The sequence below is a fragment of the Ammodytes marinus genome (assembly GCF_949987685.1).
Source record: "Ammodytes marinus genome assembly, chromosome: 23".
Classification (NCBI taxonomy): Eukaryota; Metazoa; Chordata; class Actinopteri; order Uranoscopiformes; family Ammodytidae; genus Ammodytes; species Ammodytes marinus.
In genome coordinates, this window is record NC_137227.1 from 4,857,645 (window position 1) to 4,870,322 (window position 12,678).

Genomic DNA, 12,678 nt, shown 5'->3' on the forward strand with positions numbered 1-12,678 from the left:
TTCATTCATACACACCCTAGGGTATGTAAACTGGTATGTAAACAAAGGATATATAAACAACGCAGGCTCACTGTAGCTAGCAACATGCCCATTTACAGAGCCTAAGCTTGGTACTACCACTGGAATTATCTTTCAGCGCTCAAACATTACATGCAGGTAGCATATCGTCAGGAGATACTCACTGATTTTTACAAAAAGTGATTTTGTCAACAAGCATGCTCCAGAATCGCTGACTCCACCTTTAAGTGTAAATGTGTTGCCTAGTAGAGGATAAACCCTCCTGAAGCACAACCATAGAAGACATTAAAGTATTCTTATATCTGCTGTACAGTGTACTACTGAACACTACAAGCTTTTACATACCACTATGGGAAAGTGGGATGGATCCCACATGTAAACATACGCAGAATGCTAAGTAAAGTAAAGTAAAGGGTGAGGCAATAAAAAAGGATCCTTTAGGAGTTTTATACTACAGCCAAGTAAACACAGTGGGGAGAACACAGGGGGCAAGGAAGGGACTGGATTGGTTGACAGTCACAAAACGCTTTAGTCAGTGTATATCACCACATCGCTCCAATTACATGGAGAGAGTTAAAGCTCTGGTGGCAACGGAGAGCCAAGGGAGGGCAACCAGGGCCCGGAGGAATGCTCCCAAATGCCACTGAGAGCATAAATCTGTCCTGACACTGTACCAAAGTATATATAAAAGCCTTGAAATATGGCCGCAAATTTGACTTGAACTACAGGTATCCAATAAGGCAGAAGAGTGCTGCTCGTCATATTATACTTTATATATTATGGTTCTAAGTAAAAATGGAAGAGCACTTAAACTATCAAGCCCGGCCAACACAACTGGTTGTCTAAGACAGAGAAAACGTTATAGCAAGCACATCCACGTCGCCTTCATAAAGCCGTTAGGACCTTGCACAGGAAGTTACATTTTTCCAGTGGTGAGTCAGCTGTGGTAGGAGAAGGGGGAGGGAGGGGGGGGTTAAAAAAAGGAGCCTCTTTGTACGGACACAGCGAGCACAGACAGCTCTGGACTCTGTGAGACAGATTAATTCTGTGCATTGTAGTTTTTGTCTTTTTCTTCAATATCTATTGGGGACTTTGATGTGTAAACGACGAGATGCGAAAATGATTCCTCGTTTAAAATGTTAAAAAAAAAGTTTATTTTTCAAGAAAAAGAAAAAAATGTAAAAGAGCATGTGTGTGAAGATGGTGTCAGGAGTGTGATACCTGTGTGCAGGAGGCAGTGGCTAAGCTAATGTCTCCTAGCAACAATCCTCTGCTACACTAGAATGTGGCAGGGAGGCACACTGACCTGTGCCACAGTGAGCCGACAAACAGCTGACACATTTTCCAAACAAAACTAAAATCTTTTCCACTGATTTTTGAAAAATGTCCATCACTTGTACAGTCTTGGGAAAAAAAACCTGGCATTCAATGTGTAAAATATCGTCACATTAACGACCCATTCTTTTGAGCACTATAAGCTACAGACCGTTATCTCGTTGTACGATTAATGCAGCACTGCTCTACCTCTAATAAACTTGGCAATTTGCCTGTGAGTGTGCACATGCCAAAAACCTGATGTGTTTCAAGTGCCCTGCCAGCTATGTGGACCAGGCAGCTTTGAAGAATTGTTACGGGGGTTATTTGCCCAGAATGCGGCATGCATTTTTTCCATTCCTCTTTCAAAACGATTTAGGGAAAAACACTCAAATCAAAGAGCAGGAAAAAAAACCAATGCAGTTTTGTGGACAGACTCAGCCACTTCAACAAAGAAAAACTGCAATATAAATGCATCAATGACAGTCACATAGATGAAAGTCATAAAGCTCAGATACTGTAGACATCACAGGTAAAGAGAGGGAAACAAATATCCAAAGGCATCAGCAATTCAGCATTAAAATCGAGACCAGCCCTATGCATTCACCATATTGAAGTATTTTCCTTCCTAAATAAGACATCGGTTGCGTTCCGAATCGCATACTCTTTCTTTTTTCTATTCTACATACTACATCCGACGATAAAAAGAATCTAGTTAGGATGCAGTAGGCATACTATTGGGACATACTTTACTCTCTTATTTCATCATAACATTGCACCTTGATCTTGCCTCTTGCTTTTATATCCGTCGCATCCCCGTTTGTTTTCATATGGAGGCTTCGTCGATGTTACGTCACTTCACGTGCGCACTGGATTGTGGGTCAGAATCGCCCAAATAGGATGCACTTTTCAACACTAACAATCTTGGCCGCATGAAGTAGGACATCCGGGTACTTCTAACCATCCTAAATCTGGCCATAAGAATCGGGACATCCTAAATCTTTTTTCTACATACAATATAGTAGAAAGTATGCGATTCGGAACGCAACCATCCACTCAGTCTGAGATGTGTCACTGAAACTTATGTCTTGATTTGTTCTCGTCTGTCAAGTTCATTAAGCCCAAATGATCCCAGATGTTGCCTTCTCAACACAATAAATGATGTCTGTCCCACGCCTTTAGAATGACCAAGGTTGTTCAGACTGGATCCAGCTCCTCATTCTTTGATGATGCGGGGGAAAAAACAATCTAAGCAAGGACACAAGCTGTGTTAGGACTTTATGCTCTGAAGAGGTTTACTGCACTGTATCCATGGTTACATCTCCCCTGTAAAAAACCCTTTTCAAATGGAAAATGCCCTTTTCAGACTAGATTTGCTTTATAGCCAACCACACTGTCTAACGCGATCTCACCGGTGAATGTGCTCTGGTGGTGTGTGATTAAATGTATGTTTAGGGATAAGGAACACTGTGGTATTCCACAAGGAAACTGAACACTGATGTTTTTTTGCACTATTTCACATTGAAGATGGTATCGAAATCAAAATAGCTTTCGTAATTAGTTACTGTGCGAGACGATTTTGTTTAACTTTAATGTAACTACACACACACTCTCTGTGCACTTCTGTATGAGTCTGCTCTGCTGAGTGACATGCACATTTTAGCTCGTGTCATATAAGCGTTGGCTTCCCCAATTCAATCGGCTCTGGAATGGTATAAAAACATCAGGGCTATGAGTCACACAGCTTCACCCACGGCATGGGCACACAGATCACCACAATGTGTCGCAGCATGGAACAAACTGCAATATTACAGGAGAAAAAAAATTGAAAAACAGACACAGCCCTGGGCAACCAGCAGATCTGTTCGGCCCTGATTCTGGCTTGATGAATGCTGTGAACGTTCACAATGTTGGTGTTCTCTATAACATGCATGTTATAGAGAACATCAACTTCCCAAAATCTGATACGGAACTAAAGTGGGATTAGTACTGTCAGAACGAGGATTGTTCCCATTCTGTGGAATTTCAACCTAGCACCGTACTAATCCTAACTGTTTCACTTAGTTATGTTATGTTAAGTGAAGGTAAGTGCCTTGCTCAAGGACATAATGGTAGAGAATATGGTGGGCAGCACCGTATGTAATACCAGCCACCACTATTATTTGTAACACCCTCCGGTCCAGTGCCGGGGATTGAACTAGTGACCTCATAGCTACTTGTAGGCCCCTCTTCCTCTAGCCATCTTAGCACCCCTAGAAATGGGACATACTGAAAAATACATTGAATGCTGTCATAACAATGATTTCCCGTGCCAATATTTAAAAAAAAATTGTATACAGGTAAATCCCGTTGAGACCGAAGACTCTTTTTCAAGGGAAACCTGTTCCCATTCCCACGTTACCATTCACACACACATTCATACACCAATAGCAGGCTAACTATTGACATTCACACAAGGCAAGGTTGGTGAAGTGTCTTGCCCAAGGACACAACAATCATGACTCAAGTGGCAGGGGGGGATCGAACCGCCAACCCTTCGATCATTGGCTGACCCGTTCTACCACCTGAGCCAGCCCACAGCAAATGTGAACTTAAGCGACGCAACAACATTTATTTGTTGTGGAGATGCTACCGTTACAAGCTGGATTAGTCTGGCATGCTATATCGCTTCTGTTGCAACAGAGAGGGAACCAAGGTAAATGCAGCAGATAACTATCACTGAACCCAACGTATGTTTTGTTTTTAATATGTATTATTGCCGATACCTTCCATATTCAGTTCAGAAATAACAAGGACTGATGCTGACATGTGTAATAATGTGTCCCTCATAGGCCAAAGAGACAGTGATGCAACGGCCCCTCCACCTCCCCTGTCACAACAACCATACAAATATCTCTTTGTGACAGCCCATGACGGACAAACATCCACGCTGCCATGGCAACGGGGTCCCAAACAATGCCAGGCCTCGCGACCCTACACTGCGACTATAGTGTTACTCCAGCCGAGGAAATTGATCTACGAGTGTTTCAAGGGCACATTCAATATAACCGACATGTGCCAAGTCATAAAGACATAACCGTCTGCTGAGTTTTAGAATGATAATGAAAGGAAAGGCCTGTTTTTATTGTCAACTTTTCTACCTGGCGAGGAATATAAAAAACAAGTGGCAGTGTTTAACAGCAATTGTGTTGAGAAGAGGGGATTAGGCTGAAAAGCTTTTGGAGCCATTGTATGCAGCCGTGGCAACGTAACATTTAGGATTTTCTTGCCCTTTATGATCCCAATCTGGCAGCATGCAGGGGGGAGGGGGAGAAACAGAACTCTTAAGCCTCAAGGCAAAAATTGTGAAGCTTCAATCTTGGGTCAATTGCAAAAAATAAAAAAGAAGAAAGAGGTCCATTACATTTCCACTGTCCTGTAACCCGAGCCCCTGCCCCTCCCCTCCCATGTAAAAACCTGTTCCAGTGTCACTGCCGAGCCCGGATGATCGAGTGTCACTCTCTTTGTCTGGGCTGCTACCAACCATGATCCAAAATATAGCCTACTGTCACATGTATTCCTGACCTGCTTCTCTAGTTTTTATTAACCCTAGTCCTCCAAGGAGGCCGCCATGTTGCACCGCCATGTTTCTACAGGTAGCACAGAACAGACTAACTTAACGGCCATACGTGTTTTAGTGGTCAGTGTCCTACTGGGGAAATGCACCTGTCTAAAAGTACTATAGAATAAATAACTAAATACAAATTCACTCACACTTGATATTGTGGAAAGACTTCAGGCAGTGGTTGATGATGCCATCTTTAGTAACTATAGCTTCTTGTCCTTGAAGGCCACTGTAGCTTCTGTACGCTACACTATTCCACACTGCACCTTTAAATTATAGCATATTCAAACTAGTTATCATGTAGGTATTATCACCTCCTCCTGGAATAAGCGCAACCTACTCTTTGTAGTGATAGCAGTTAAATTTCAATAAATTCACATAAATCATTATTACCAAATGTGTTAAACGTTACTCAAGAAGACTCCAGAGCATGTTTCCTAACACTCGTATCGTTTCTGAGTGCCCTAACAGGCTCAGAAAATGACAACATACGGCACGTGGTGCAGCCTGGGAGCTTTGTGACGTTGCCATTGGCCTGTGAATAAAGGTGATGAAAGCCAAGCTAAAAAAAACAAAAACACAATCCACAAAGTAGAACAGGTTTTGCCATCCAAGCCTACCTTTTAAAACGTGTGTCTCTTATCTGGATGCTACATGCTCCAGCTGGTTGACATTCATTATATATGATTTAAATGCAAGTCTTAAACATCATTAAATAACATGAAATATTTTGTATCAATAACAATTCAAAGCGCTATCTCACGGCTTAATAAATAACCCATATGTGCGGGTTAATTTTTCTATAACATGGGCGTTTGAGGGAGGGTATCTGGGACACAGGGGCTGTTACGGCATCAGGACTAGAGATCCAGTCAGGAACACATTAACTTCCATCAGCTAGCGAGTGCTTTCGTAAAGGGGAAAAAAAACCATCCCGTTAATTAAGTGCTCATCTTTCAGGCTTTTTGGAGGCCAGAGACGGATAGGCAGTGACAACCGTAGTGTCGTCTCCTGTTGGCCATTACTGCCAGCTGTGGGAAAGAAATGTGGACAGACTAGTAGTGTGTAACGTTAGGCTAACTGATCTCCCAACTCCCAACCTGCTCTGTGGTCATTTAAGAGAGGCCTATTCAGATTTTTGATTTTTTTTTTAAGTTAAGACAAAAACAATTTCGGAAGCTGAATGGGATACAACAAGATGGAATTGCTGCCTCTGGTACAATAGCCTATTCTTCTTGATGACAGTAACTAGCAGTAAAGAGGACTATATTAACATTTCAGATTAGGAATTAAGGCTTATTATTATTACTACGGTTATGCTTTCAAAAAATAAGTAAACTAAATCTGTGATGATGACTCCTAAAATCCTGAGAGGATCATTCCTGGAGGTGGCTGGTTTTGCTGCTCTGGAAAGTCTTGTTCATTGAGGGCAGCACTGGTCTTAACTTGCATGCAAACGTGCTAAAAGGTGGTAGGTAGCCCAACAACCCCTGAGGGCAGAGGGAAAACTCTCTCTAGCTGCCATAAATAAAAGCGGGGATGTCCCTCTCCTGACATGCATGTACCAATAACCTGATGTCTGTTCATTGTTAGCTCTTCTCTAATGCTAAGGCCATTCACCTGGCCACCACACTGAAAAGGTGCACTATGTAACTTTAGGTGTGTCAGAGAAGTGAACATTTTATGAGCTATATTTTCAACACTGATTAACAAACTTTCCTCGCTAGAAAATTGGATCCCTGCCCTGGAATGCTAATTGAAGTTGAGAAAAAGTTGAAAAGCTACTGTTTCACTATTATTGATACATCAGCAGGGCCCACAGTTTTGTTTTTGTAGTCTTTTGTTTGGTTTCATAAGCCTCAGAATAATTTTGTTTTGGTTAATGATGGTAGAAATAGTCAATAATAAGAACAACATGTCAGGGAAATATGTTTTATAAACTTACTGAAGGCTCTGCAAATTAAACTGCAAAGTGCAGCACCTTTGAACCTAAAGGAGTGAGAGAAAGATGGAGAGAATATAGACAGGCACAGAGAGAGATTTCTCTATTTAAGTGCACACAGAGTGGAACCCCTTTTCCTCCATCCCCCCATGGTCCGCCCCCCAACAATGATCTCATCCCTAGCACACAAAAGAGCTTGGAGGCTCGCTCCCCCAGGGGTGAAAGAGACTTGCTGGCCAGCGTGTGTGTGTGCTCGTTCATGCACGATTCTGCTACGTATTTGTGTGTGTGTGTGTAATGCCAGACAACGGACAGTGCTGTGTCTGTTCAGGGGGAGCTATGCCACACAGATCCACTCCACAGCAGCTGAGCATGACACACACAAACACACACACGTCACGTACAGTGCACCTTGGACTGCTGCAAACTTAAGAATAAATGCAATGTTCTGAGTGTGCGTACTACAGATGCAGCGATTGTGCCAGGGAGCGGGCCGAGCCTTGGTTATAAATATAGGATGGCCTGGTGCAAGTTCACATCAACCCTTCTATTGTGACAAGTATACATGTTTGTGAGCGTCCAGGCAAGTGCTGCTTTATGGCACATGCACAAGGCCGCTTAAGTGCACTTAAAATCATTCATATGTCAAAGAGGACACAAAAGCAACAAGTTGTCAAGGGAAAGTCTATTTTATTTTGGCTGAGATAGCCTCTGACACATCACCCTTTCAGCTCTGCAGCAGCAGCAGCAGCTACAGCCTCTGATCCTCAAGTGCCTCTCTGCCAGAGCAAAGTGTCTCTCCCTGCCACCTGTCATCACAGTGGGCTGAGGCCAGAGCGTGTGTACAAGGTGCCAATGAGCTGAAGAAAAAACCCGCCATTTTTAACAAGGTGGCGACCACAGAAAACAAACCTACAACCTGGCCTTACTTGGTTGGAGGGAGCAGTCCGTTTTACGATGAAAAAGAAGTCTCTTGTTATCTATTTTTCCTTTTCAATATTTGCTTCTTCAGGGTAAGTGAGAGGTGTGGGGCGTTCACAGCACCTGCTTTTGGGCTGCAGTCAGATAAGCCTGTGCGATAGGCCTGGCATTATCATATCCGTATGCTAACAAAGTCTCTCTCTTGAACAAAGCAAGCACAAGACCAACGGTAAACTCCACACCTGTTTGTTGAGCCCTTGGCAGCTGTTATTTTTTTTATATACAGGAGGTGATACGCAGAATAATTGGAGTTGGATAAAGAAATATCTCTAACTGACAAATCACACTGATAACAGACACAACAGACAATGTTTGCTGTTTTTCTCCTCCTTTGGTTTCTTGGGGATTGGGCTCTGTTCTGTTTACATTCTCTGAACTCTAAATTGAGCCCAGCACATCTGTCACGTTGCTGAAACACACTGTCACAATATTTGCCCGGTGCAACTTGACATCACAACACATGTTCACATAAAATAACAGAGATATAATCAATTAGAGTTTATATATACGCTGCGGCTCATTTTAAATCAACAACCAGGCTATATCAATTTCATAAGAAAATAATTACATTTCCATTGCTCAATCTATAATGAAATTAAACAAATCATAAAAGTGACCGTAAAATTGCTTTGTAAATATGGAATACATATGAAAATGATCTGAACATCATACAATATCTGAAGCGGCAACCATTGGCATATTCAACATGATAAAAATATATCAAAACTGCCTATCATTAACTAACCAATCAAACAGACAATCAGCAGTGCTATAATAGACACCCATTAAAGCCTGTCACAGAACTGTCTGCTCCACTTCACAGTTTATCTCTGTAAATCTTTGTTGATCCAGCTGCACTGGATCCTTGTTTAATGTTTTATCAAGAAGATAACGTCAAAAGAGAGCGGTAGCAACCGGTGCCAGGGAGCAATCCAGGGCAAAAGGTGGCACGAGTCCTGATATGCTGAAGCTGAAATGTATCTTTATTTCTCTCCTTCTGCCTGGCTCCAATGTGGTTGCTCTCTTCATAGTCGTGGAAGATGTGATTTAAGAGGGGCAGGTGTGCTGTTCAGAGAAAGTGTCACACTGACCCTGCGTTCCAATACCCGAATATATGGGATGTCCCTATTCTTATGGTTCGATGCAGCATGCTTAAAAAAATACCCGGATGCCCTACTACATCCCCTCTGGATTTTTAGTATGGAAAACAGCATGCTTTTTAGGCGATTCTGACAAAAAATAAGTGCAGGTATAGGTCATGTCTCCAATCGACAACAGTGAGCAGGAAAATCTAAAGCTAGACGTTTATTTGTCTGCAATTGAAAAACTTCCTGGGTTGCTTGGACAACGGGAGGCAGCTGAGGCCAGTGGGGCAAGGCTCAGCAGAAAACGTCACAAGACTGCCTTCCTCCTGGAGCATGACAGCCCCACGGACAGAGAGCATTCTGTCCACTCTAAGGAGAAGGCACAGAGGGCAAACTCATTGCCCTCAGTCACTAACTAGCCGCGGCCCGTACCAGCTCATAGCCAGGCCCGCTGACGGAAGCAAAACTCACACACATCACACCAAAGTAAAAGGATCAGAGGACGGCTATAGGTTACCTGAGTGGGTGTTTGGCTGGACCACAGTACAGAGTCTTACTAGAGGCTCTTTGACTTGACACACGACTATCAGGAGTTAATATGTGTTAAGACATGGAACCGGTGGGCAGCTTAACACAATGCACTGAAAGGTGGAGTCAGCAATCCTGGAGAAAGCTTGTTGACTAAACACAGTGATTCTTTTTGCGCTGAAACGTCTCATATCGGCTCGGCGAGCAAGAGAACTTTGCATTGTCAGTAGTGATAAAATCAGCAGTTATCCGACTCAGGCTAATTAAGTAGAAACAGCACGTGAAATCATTTTGAACTGAGATAGCAGGGGTGAGAGACAGAGAGATGTGTGCTTGTGGCCGAACACTAGTAACCAGCTGTGAGGATGCTACTGTGTCACCGACGATGAAGCCAGACCTCCTTATGGTGTCCTTCCAACAGCAACAACAACAAAAAACATACAGATATATAATAGTACAAATTCTAAAGAAATGCATGTTTCTGACAATTCACAGTTGAAGTATTTGAGGTGGATCAGTTCGGGTGGAAGTGTCAATTGAATAAAGCGTCCGAAAATTGAAAAAAGCGAGGTGATAGTTTCAGTGTGTTAAGTTGGTGGAGTTGTTAAGTTCAACTTTGAGTTGTAAAGACAGTTGAAGTGTGGGTGATGAATTGACCCGGGACTGTCAGGGAAACTGAAAGTGATCTGAAGACGTTAGAGCCGGTTCCAAGTGTACTAAGTGAAAGGTGAAGTCAGTTGAAGTGGTTACGCCTTGGACTTAAAGAGAAAGTGCTTTAAAAAGAGAAGACTGAGCTCTGTTGGTTGTTGAAATGTCAGTCAGGGACTACTTTTGGTGCACTTCTTGGGAAACATTCCTCTCACTGTCCCACGGGATGAATCAAAATCAACGTTGCTATTTGGGAGTTGAGAGTCCTTTCCATAGCTCCAGTCAATGGCCAATCTACTATGGTCACCTGACTGAGCCTTTGGACGACCAGTGGTGGTGACAAAGTGCAAGTTTAATGTTCACACACGGAGCCACAGTGCAGCCGTGACCTACTTTACACCTGCCGCCACTGTAGCGGTTCGTAGGAGGCAACACTCACTCACTCACTCCACTCCACTCCACTCCCCTTTTCCTGCTGCTGTCAGGGCCCAGCCAAGGTCAAGAAGGGAATTTTTTCTTCTTCTGCAATTCCACCATCGTTGATTTAATCCCAGAACACACACACCTTGATCATTCTGATAGAAACTGACATTCCTGCATTCTTGTCAGGTGATTGAAATACCCTGTTAATATGAATGCCAATAGGAAGTGCCATCCCTGGGCTCTGCTGGGACTTGTGTTACGGTCGTCACAAACAGGAACAGCACATGCACGCTGTGTGAATCACCATATGATGGGAAGCTTGAGAGTTACTCTGTCCTTTAAGGTGGAGTCAGCAATTTTGTCAAAATCTCTTTTTGTGAATGTGAATTGGAAAAAAAAGCTGGTGTTAGTACACACACAGCATAGGCTGTAAACAGGCATGTAAAGGAAGGGTGTGTAAACAAACAGGGACCACTGTAGCTACTGCAAGCAACATGCCAGTTTACGGAGCCTGTAGGCTGTGTATTAACACTGGACTTTTTTTTTTCAGCGCTCAACCAGTAGGCCTACAGACAGGTAGCGGATCGGGAGAAGATATTAGCTGATATTGACAACATGCGTTCTTCAGAATCGCTGATTCCACCTTTAAAAGTAGGGGGGGAGAGGTCACCTGCTGCTGGTGACTGGCACACAGTCAAGTGCTGAGGCGTAGATATGCGAGTACCTTGGCGTTGCGTTCAATGGCATCGGTGCTCAACTCCACACCCTGCAGCCACAAAACCAACACAGTCAGGCATCTTACACAACTCAATAATTTACTCAGGACTTATGGTCACGCAAATGCAGACATGGCACATTCAAGAGAGAGGGGGAAAAAAGTCCCTTGATCTATTCAAAAATAAAAGGAAAAAAGCAAGCAACACGCCCTTAAAGGAAGTCGGGCTCACAGTTCCTTATCTGTGCCTTAAACTGCAAAACAAACAAAAAATGTTGTTAGAGCATACACCTGCAAGGTTACGTTAAGGCTCCAGGAGGGCACAGTATGATTATCAGGCGTCAAGGAGGGCCCGCGGGGAGGAGGGGGGGTGTTATATTCCCCCAACTGTTGCATCCGAACCAGAACTAGGTCAACCTAAGTGCAGGAAATACACACATCACCGCGTACACAACAAAAGAAACGTACTGCTGTGCTCAGGCCGTGCATTGATACGTGGCTGTCTGTGCCTCTTCTTCTTCTTCTTTCCGCCGATAGATAACACACGGTGGAAAGAGTTGAAGTAGACAACAGCAGCAGCCGAAAACGCAACACCAGGAAAACGACTTTTCAGCGGGTCACCTTACTACGTAGCCTATTTTCTACACAGCTGAAGTCACCTTAAAGAAAAAGTTAAACTAGGCTAGGCTACTATAGTTATTGTCTCCTGTGCTTATTCGCAGCTATCTCTGTATTCACAAAACAAGAGCACTTACCAGCTGTTTACACTGCAGCGAGAAGGGACAATGTTGACATGTAGGCAACTTGCTGCGTTTACCCGCTCGTTATATTCCGTGCTTATCGAGACAGGTAGACTCGGGACAGCGCACGACCAAAACAAGAAAAGAAGTGGGGACTTCAAGATACTCCTTCGAAACTTTGCTGGCCGCCTCTTCGCCCCACTTTTATCCGGAGTTGTTGGCTGAGGCAGGCGCCATGTTTTAAGTCTGCGCTGATAGTTTTGTTGGTGAGCTTTCTTCGCAAACGTCTCTTTCGGACTGGAACCGCCCAGAGAGGAGGGGAGGGCCACGGTGCTCGCTGTGACTGACAGAGGCTAACACGCTAAGCTAGCCCACACACAACCAGCAGTGTCCGGCCTGTCTTTTCAAATTAAGGCAGCTTAGTTATTGTTTTCAGAGTAAAGTTGTATGTTTTGTTTAAACCACTATCTATGGTTTTAACATGGTATTAATAGTTGTATATAATTATTACAAGTATTAACATGTATTAATTCTAATTATTTTTCACTAGTTACATTCATATCCCTAGTTTATAACTAGATGTATTACTGTATAACACTGCTGCTTGTTCATAGATTTTGTATAAGCAATTATACTTAACTAGTTAACTGGTATTATACTGTATATGCTATACGCTCTAC

The 12,678-nt window shown here is 43.2% G+C and overlaps 1 protein-coding gene across 4 annotated transcripts in view; it reads right to left on the reverse strand.

Moving 5' to 3' along the window:
- dennd4c (DENN/MADD domain containing 4C) overlaps positions 1-12,265 on the reverse strand; it is a 34,968-nt gene extending 22,703 nt beyond the window's left edge. For all 4 annotated transcript variants that reach the window (XM_080052159.1, XM_080052158.1, XM_080052157.1 and 1 more), the window contains exon 1: positions 12,014-12,265. The gene's annotated coding sequence lies outside the window, so the exon portion shown is untranslated. The remainder of the gene's footprint in view (positions 1-12,013) is intronic.
- Positions 12,266-12,678: the final 413 nt, after the last annotated feature.